This window comes from Corapipo altera, unplaced genomic scaffold (assembly GCF_003945725.1).
Source record: "Corapipo altera isolate COAL_440 unplaced genomic scaffold, ASM394572v1 64, whole genome shotgun sequence".
NCBI classification, from domain to species: Eukaryota; Metazoa; Chordata; class Aves; order Passeriformes; family Pipridae; genus Corapipo; species Corapipo altera.
Genome location: NW_020884893.1, coordinates 6,208,961 through 6,217,963, shown reverse-complemented (window position 1 = coordinate 6,217,963; position 9,003 = coordinate 6,208,961).

Here is a 9,003-nt window from a genome sequence, read left to right as displayed (position 1 = left end):
AGGTCAAATATTTCGCAGGATGTCAGAAGTTAGTAGAAATTTTCACAAAGGTTTCCATTTTCTGCTTGGAAGACAGGTACCTAAAAACAGTCTGGATTCATGCTTTGTGGAAACCCAGTGACTCCAGACAGTGTTTGTCATACCTCCCACTTGTGAACCATCAAGAGCCTGGAGATCATCGAGGCTGTTTTGCAAGGAATTAGTTTAGTTTTCAAGAATCAGTGAAGAAAACCCCACTGTCGGTCATTCCTTGTCCTGCAGGAGCACTCCAAGTGCCTTTGATCTTTTCCCCAAACAAAAGCATGTTGTAGTTTAGTTCTGTTTTATTTTTTTCCTTCTCTTACCATCCTATCCTCAGCCACAAATGAATTCTACAGAATTTTTGCCCTGCATGGTTTTCAGCAGCCATGAGGTATTTGAAATCTGGCAAGGCTGAATATCTTCCTTCATTTATACACCAACTATTTACAGGAATTTTTCATTCTTCAAGTCATATCTCATGGTTCTGAATATTAACACAAAACCTCAAACACCTCATCAACCTCCTGTAACTGAGTAGCAGAGCTAATTTCAATTTAATCCTTTAAAAATTAGGCAGATATTTGGAATGTAGAAATTTTGTTCTCATGAATTAATATGGATGCTGTGCCAGATCATCAGCTGACCAACATTCATATATAGGTCTTGCTCCCACAAATATACATTGCTGTGTACTGAAAACCTTCGAGTACTTACACAAAAACATATGTCTCGTGGTATGCTTTGGGTGTGCCATCTGTCCTGCTACCTTGTTAGCAAATACAAAGATGCAATATCTGCTGCAAAACATTCACCATCTGAAGTGAATAAAGAAATTATGGTGGTAATGTGGAAGGAAAGCTTGTCCACACAGAAGGGAAATCGTGTTGGGAGCACAGGGAATGACAATGTTTCTCCTACATACCTCTCTTCCCACAGTGAGGGCGACCTGCCTGCCCGTGTCTCTGTTATGAACTCAGAGAGAATAACAGGGATTAAGCCCAGCATTGATGTTTGTGTTTAAAATGAGCTAGTTCAGAGGTTTTTAAAGCCTGGTGGTATTAACTTACTTTGTTTCTGTGCATTTGTATTTGTCATGGCAATGAAGAGACAATTCTTCAACTGAAACAAATGGATTTAAGAGGTACCTTTTTGGCTGCTTTTAAGCATCTGCTGTAATTGCCAGAGAGATCTGAGTAGTGTCTTCCCAAGAGGAAGGCAAAATGGAGTCCATGCTGGGATAAAGAAAGAAATAAGTGGTCCATCAGAAGGTAAGAACTGAGGCATGGTATGAAAAATGTGACAGCACCCAGGATGGAAAGGAAGGTAACGTTCCAGATGACAGGGCACGCAAATAAGTCTCTCATGCTTGTAGACACCACAGTAATTCTCATTTTTTAATCCAAAAAGAATAGTCACTCACATCATTTCCTTCCACAGCAAAGAGCTGACTTGATAACACGACCTTGTGCTACCGCTCAGGGTCACAAATTCACACAGGCACGTCCTTGTGCTCTCGCTGAGCCCTCATGCCTTGTCCTTTCCCCACAGCAGGGAGGACAGGACGCTTTACAAGTCCCTTCCCTTTCCTGGAGCTGCCCAGGAGCCGTGGTCTGCTGCTCCTGTTCCACCCAATTAGTGCAGCATCTCCTGTCACTCACTGCCATGCCAGTGGTGATGCTCCCAGCAATGCCAGTTCAACAAAGGGAAGACAAACACTTTAATGGTTGCCAGCAGCTGAAGTGAGGCTGAGGCAGAATAACCCTTTCAAGTATTTTAGGCACTGCTGAAATATTCAGATATACAAGAACAAATCACTGTACATGTACACGGATGGCAAAGCGACATCTGAGCTCCCTCTTTGGTACCAGCTGTAGTTCCTCCCTGTTGCCAGAGGCAGGGATGTTCTCTGATTGAATGGAAAGCTTCGGGACTTGGCTGTCCATCCTCTCCTGCTGGGAAACCAGGCAGCCAAGCACATTCCCACTGCTCTGCCTTCCACAGCTCCTCAGGTCAGCAGGAGGGTGTTACGGCCCAGGAGCAAACGCTGCCAGTCCGGCCCACAGACACTGCAGTCCCTGATCTCTGCCATCGTGTCACTACAACACAGAGGCAGCAGCTTTTTACATTGAAGAGGCAGAAATTAATCATTCTTGCGAGGGAAGAAAAATAAAAGTGTCTCTGAACGAGCCCACCTGCAGACATTAGTAAGTGCTTCACACCGGTTCTCATTCCAGCAGCCTCCCATCCTCTCTCTCCATCCCCACGTGCTGCAGCTCCACGGTACTCTTTAACTTGTCAATTCACAGCTGCAGCAGAACTTTGGATTTCATTTTCTCACAAGTTTCAAATGAAAAAAAAAAGTGTCTCCTACCTTACCAGGACTGACTTTGACTCCCTAACCTGATATTTAAGGGCTGACACGTTCATTTCTTCCTACGCTGTTTAGAGTTTCCTGCTCATAGACTCCTCTAACTAGAACATAAATTCTGGAGCTGGGGTGATGGTGTCGTACATCACACACTGTTTAACACTGACATGAAATCCTTCATCTTCAGCCATGCAAATTTCCTGCAGATATATGATCCAGTTTATGTGTGTGCATACTAAAACCACAGGAAAGAGTTGAGTCATTGCTTCAAAAAAAATTCAAAAGTTAAAAAAATTAATCCCCATTGCCAGTTTCTCATCCTAATAAAAAATTCTGATTCCTAACTCTCATTTAACCTGTGTTATAGTACATTGCAATATATGTTAAACTGTGTTACAGTATATAATGTTATAGTTATAGCTGTATCAAGTCCTCCACCCATGAAAAAAGTCTTTGCATTAAAGGACATCAGAAGTCCTCTTTGCTCTGGGATTCCACATTCCTTTAAGCCACCTGTGGTGGCCTTGCAGGTTACAGGGGTGTGACTGTTATTTAGTCCATTCTCCTCTCCTCATGTTCAGGTGCATTTTGACCATTCTTAAAGGCAATTTGTTTCCACCCTAACGTTAGAAAACTGACCCTTTTCATTTTCCCTTAATGAAGGTGAAATGATGCACTTTTCTCTCCGTGGACAGGGACAACAATTCAGTGCAACATGTTTAAAAAATCTGGTTGTCCACATCTCTCCCTCAGTGTTCTCTTTACTTCAGCAAAGCAGTCCAGGTTTGTTGGTCCCCTCTGCTGCCATTTTATTCCCTCTCCTCTGACTTCTCTTCATTTTATCAACAGCTTTCCCAAAGCATGAATTTCAGATCCAGAGACAATTTACTTCAGCTGAAGCAAATACTTACTACCTGTATTTTAACAAGATGGCATTTATTTTATATTTTTCTGTAATAACATGGCCTTATTGACTGCTACAGAGTTTATGGTCCGCTATAACTCCCACAAACCTCTTGCATTATGTTATATGCAAAAGTATGTTATATACTTTTCTGACTACAGTACTTAGCAATTATTTGATTGGATTTCATCTAGTGTTTGTCTTGTACCTGGTTTGCCAATTATTCATGGAAAACCTGAGCCTCATGATGAAAAGATGTAGGATGTCTAACACTTCATATGATCAAGTTTTCTAAGGAGAGGAAATGGTTCTATAATGCTGCACCTGACATCAAAGGCTTTGGATTTGCATTCCAGACCTATTAATAATTTCCTGTTAATACAAAACTTTAAACAAAGAAAATAAGTGTTAAATGCCAATTTAAAGTGTTGCAAATTATTTGGTGTAATGTGGCTCATAGACCAGGTTAGATTTATAGCAATGTCAATATAGGAGGGATTTTTAAGCATGATTATATACTGTGTTCCTGTTGATGCTTCTCCACTTATTGCTGTGGTAATACATTTGGCACAAGGGACATATATAATGCTAACATTTCTATGATATACATATCCAATAAAAGCTTTTTCAATTTCATTATTTTGACAGGCAGATTCCATTAATACATCCACAACAATAATGTTCCTTTTCTTCAGGATCTTAAGAAGAGGATTATTAAATATTACAGACAAGACCCCCATACACTTAATCTCTCCAAATTCACTTTACAGTTGCTGTCAACATCAATAATATCAGACAGTATAATCAGGTTTGTATAAAACATCAGAACCGTATATTTTCCAAATGGGATTTGTTTCCCCACCTAACAGTGCAACTGTTTGGGTTTTTGGCTTTTTTGTGTGTGTCAGAAACTAGTGATCCCAAGTGCCTGTGGAGAACAGATGTGTGTGACAGCCAGGCTGCAGCTCCTTCATCTCATCCCATTCTCCACATTGTACCCTTGGTCCAGCTTTCCTCTGAATCCTTTGGAAATCCCAATTTTCATTAATACATTCTGAGAAAAACCCCTCATATTATTTTCATATATATTACTACTAAATCAAACCATGCCTGGTGATTTAATTTTTATTTTTATTGATATTGTCTTTTCAATATCACTACCCACTCTCATTCTGACCAGCCTTGTATGGAACACTTATAAAATCAGTTTCTGTCATGTCATTGAAAAAATAACTCTGTGCACCCCCTTTCATACCAGATTTATCAGTTAATCTATCAAACAAAATACAATTTATTTCTTCTATGAGGTTCCTGAGAAGTCAAACTAGGTGTGAGAAACTGCAGTTTGGTACTGGACTCTGATATGCTTTTCCAACAGTTCTATGAGTTGTCAGGCAAAGATTACAAAGATACAGGGACATTTGTTTCTTAGATCTAGAGTGGTTCAAACCGGGAAGTGACTTAGACACTGCTAAATGTTGTCTGTACAACAGGTTTGCAACAGTGTGTTGGTGAGTCGGGGTTGCTCATTGACACTTTGGATTGAAGAAAGGGCTTTTATTCTTTTATATTCTGGGGTTGTCTACCTTTATTGCAAATATCTCTGACAGAGGAGACATAACAGAGAATGGCTCTGGTGTTTGAGCAGTAACACGTCGACAGCCCACGTGTTTTATAAGTGTCACAGGAACGATGATCCCTGATCCCAGCACAGCCAGGGCTGCAGTCACACATCCTGATTTCCCTTTTCCTGATGCCCAGTTTGTAAACCCTGAGATAGATCTGTCAGATATGTGTCTATGGACGCAGATCAGAGGGGTGAGTGCACAGGCTGACAGGACACTAATTAAATTGATCCACAGTTAGTGATCCCCTCCTCTGAGGGGGGAATTCTGCACGTGGGGACAGGGGCTGCCTTCTTTTCTCTGGTTAAACAGGCACCAAGCCTATCTCTGCTCCAGACAGTGAGTGCCACCTGCTGTGCCTCCACTGCCTGGGAGCTGCCAGGAATTCACAACTCAACCTGGATACACCTGAACAAAGAGAATCCTCTGCAGCAACACAAAAAAGTGCTGCTGCACCAGAACCAGCGTCTTAGTTCTGACCTAAAATCTGTAAAACTACCCATAGGATATATGGAAAATAGACCGAAATTTCTATGTAAATGTATGGAAATATGGTTAAGTAGTGGTTCTTCCATCAGCTACATGGTCATGCAAGTCTTTTAATAATTAGAGGTTCAGGGAATCTAAAAGGCCCTGGGTTTTTTTGCTGAAGGCTCCATAGATAGGCTATGGTCAAACCTTGATTAAGAACAGAAAATACAAATAATGAAGCAGTTGACAGCATTGATATTTACCAAATAAAACCTGTTTACATTTCTGATAGTCATCTCAGCAATCCAAAGCAAGAAAAAGGGTTTATTAAGGCACCTCTCAAAATTTTCTTACCAAGAGAAACTTCATGAGTAATTCTCAGAAAACGTGCTTTGTGTGGGTGCAACAAACCCTTAAGTGACTGTGAGAAGACAAATACTAGAAGAACACAGGAGAATCTGGATTTATTAATGCATTTAATATTCTGTAATATGCCAGACAGAGCTATCATTTTGCATCCTTGGAAACAGCACTGTGCTCTCAGGGAGACAGAGAACAATACAGAAATAACAGTGAGAGGGTTCCTTGACAAACTCTTACCAAAGAGGTTATGCAAATGCACAGTGTTCTGCATGAAGTTCCTTTTTCCCAGCAAAAAGGCATTTCCGCGCCAAAAGAAGACAGGTACCTCTCTGATGGATGGGACAGGACAAAGGGATTCCAATCAGAAGCCAGAAATGCTGGAGTTTTACTAAAATCAAAACCAGAAAGGAATTCTAGTCAGTCCATTGTCCTTTGAATTTCACTCCAGCAGGAGATTAGAGCCTGGAAATGCACCTCAAGTGACTGCACAGGAAACTTTGCAGCTGTTCTACAAGAAGGATTTGCCTGTAAGCAAAAAGATCCAGGTTTGCCTGCCTTGCTTAGAGTCTGAGCCAGTGACCATAGAATTAATAATATGATTTTTCTTACTTCAGAGAGCTTCCATCCAGACAGTTCCCAATGAAAAATGAAACACATGAAATTAAAAGGAAAAACAGTTCAAGGTCAAAAGATTTTACAAGTGATGAGCTAACACACTGGGACTATGTATACTTAATACATATTGATCAGCACCTCATGAACGAAGGATTTAGGATGAATCCATACTTTATTGCAAACCTTTCCTCCAAACTATTAGATTTTTGTGTTTATAGACCAGATTTGTAATTTAAGGGAAGGATTTAGGAGCCTAAAGGATGTAAGCACTCAGCTGTTTATGAAGTTCAATGGCATTTGAGTGTCTGGGTCCCTCAGGCTCCAGTCTGAATTCCAGCTGTAACTTATTGACAGTAGTCTTTCAGTTCAGAAAGCACAAAATGGTTGCCCTTTACAATAACAGAATATTTGCTTCATAGGCATAACAATAATCTAGTCTGTCTTCCAGGGACTATTTTGTGGTCACAATCAGGACATTTAACACAATTTAACTCAATGGAAAATTCAGCTCTGTGCATCTGAGAATGCTGAATCTACTGTAGGTTTGGAGTCACAAGTTCCTGCCTAAAAGACAATATAACCTGTTCCTTCTTCTCATACCCCAAAAACCTTCTCACTCTTGTCTGCTCCCTGACCAAATCTATTCAGCAGACCTTCTACCCAGGCCAGCAATGCTTCCTCAGCATCTCTAACCTGGGCCTGATCCAAGGCTTTATTCCCAGCTCTCTTTCCCCAGGAATTGATCTGATTCCAGAAAACACCCCAGTCCATCATCTCAGTTCTGCTGTCCAGCTGTCAGAGTCTAAATTACATCTTAGGACATAAACTCAGCAGTGAGGTGTGATGGAGATGGATCTGCAGTGGTGGGTAAAGATCCAGTTTGTCCTGTGGTCTTTACAGGTAGATTTTGCAGGAGTAAATTGTGATAAATATCTCCATGTGAACAACAATATCTGCATGGAGCTCCCCCTGCAAGGGAGCTACACTTGGTGTAGGGTCTGGTGTCCTGAGAGCTGGGCTGCCCATGGGGAGGGAACAAATGCCTGCTTTGTGATTCTTCATGTCAGATAGAGGATATTAAAGTTCATAGCTGTCATTGCATAACATTCCTTGACTACCAAAATGTCTCTTAAAAAGTGCAAAGAGACAGCAGGGAAATAGGATACCTTTGCAGTGGGGCCAAAATAAGGCTGGATAGCTCTGATAGGAACATTTAATGTCTCTGAGTCGCTCTGGCAGCTCAGCACATCCCTTTGACACAGTGCTACAAACAGTGATTACTGCTTGTCTGAGGGTGTAGGGAGGGAAATTCTGAGGCAAAGTTAATTTATATCTTAAAATAGTTTCCTTTTTAAAAGCACACCATGGTAACAAAATTTCAGGATTGTAATGATTAATGTCACCACACTGCACTGACTCCACTGCCTCGTAATTAAATAGAAGATAGTCAGTTGTATAGTGCTTGAATATGATAATGGTTTATGTATTAACTCATTCACCTTGCAATTTCTTGACCTATTTTTCATTTTTAGAGGCCATAATGATGGAATGTGTACAGTAGCAGAGACTCTAAGAGCAGTCCCTGAGTCATCCTGGGGGAAGGAGAGGCACTGTTGCTACTGGCTTTGTTTCAGCCTTTCTGATAAACTGAAATTACAATCTGGAAGTGCATTTTCTGAGGGCTTTCTAAGCATTCCAATCTAAGTAAGTGACTGGATACTTCATTCCCAAACTGTGGTTGTAACAATTTGCCATGAACCAAACAGCAGCTGAAAAGGAAAAGTGGGAGCTCTGCTATTCCTTTTGTTGTGAGTTGCCACTTGGTGACTACAGAGTTTGAAACACTTAAACTCCCGTTCAAACACACCTTCCACCCCTTCCCTGCTAATCCAGAAATGATAGAGAATATAGTCTGCATTTTGAGCATTAAAACAGAATTCCCAATAATGTTTTTCCTCTGCGGTGTTAAAAACCACCTACATTGAAAGGTCTTGGGATTTTGAATCAGTAAATGTGTGTGTTTGGATTTTCCACCTGTTTCTGTGAACGTCTCACTCTGATGTTTGCCAAGTATCTTGCACAAACTATTTGTTAACCATGGAAGTTCAAGATGCTGAAATAAATCTCGATCTTTCAGAGGTGTTGAACTCCCCATTCAAGTCAAGTACAGGATTGTTTCACCCTCATTATGGTCTTGTTAGCAAATATCCAGCAACCTCATGGCAGGGTGTCACTTTTCCTCCTCATTTCTCATGTAACTGGCTTCTCTACATGAAAGCACAGACTATAAATAATATTGGATCTTTAGCTTTAAAAATGCATATCCTGATGAATACCCTGATGAATATTTATTCTGCACATTAGAAATATCATCCATGCCTGGCTTTCATTTGGCTCATAAACCTGAATATTGAAAAAAACTTAAAGACAATATTTATTCAGCACATCAGCAAAGCATCAGCTGAGGAGACTTCATATTTCTGTTTGGGATAAGTACACACATCCTATTGCTGTCCTCTGGAAACACTTCATAATCTTTGGAGGTATTTCTTTGGCACAGATAGGACTGCTCCCACTTCACAGCTGGAGAGATGTAGTAGACAGATTTATGGCATTTAATTTTCACTAATTCCAAT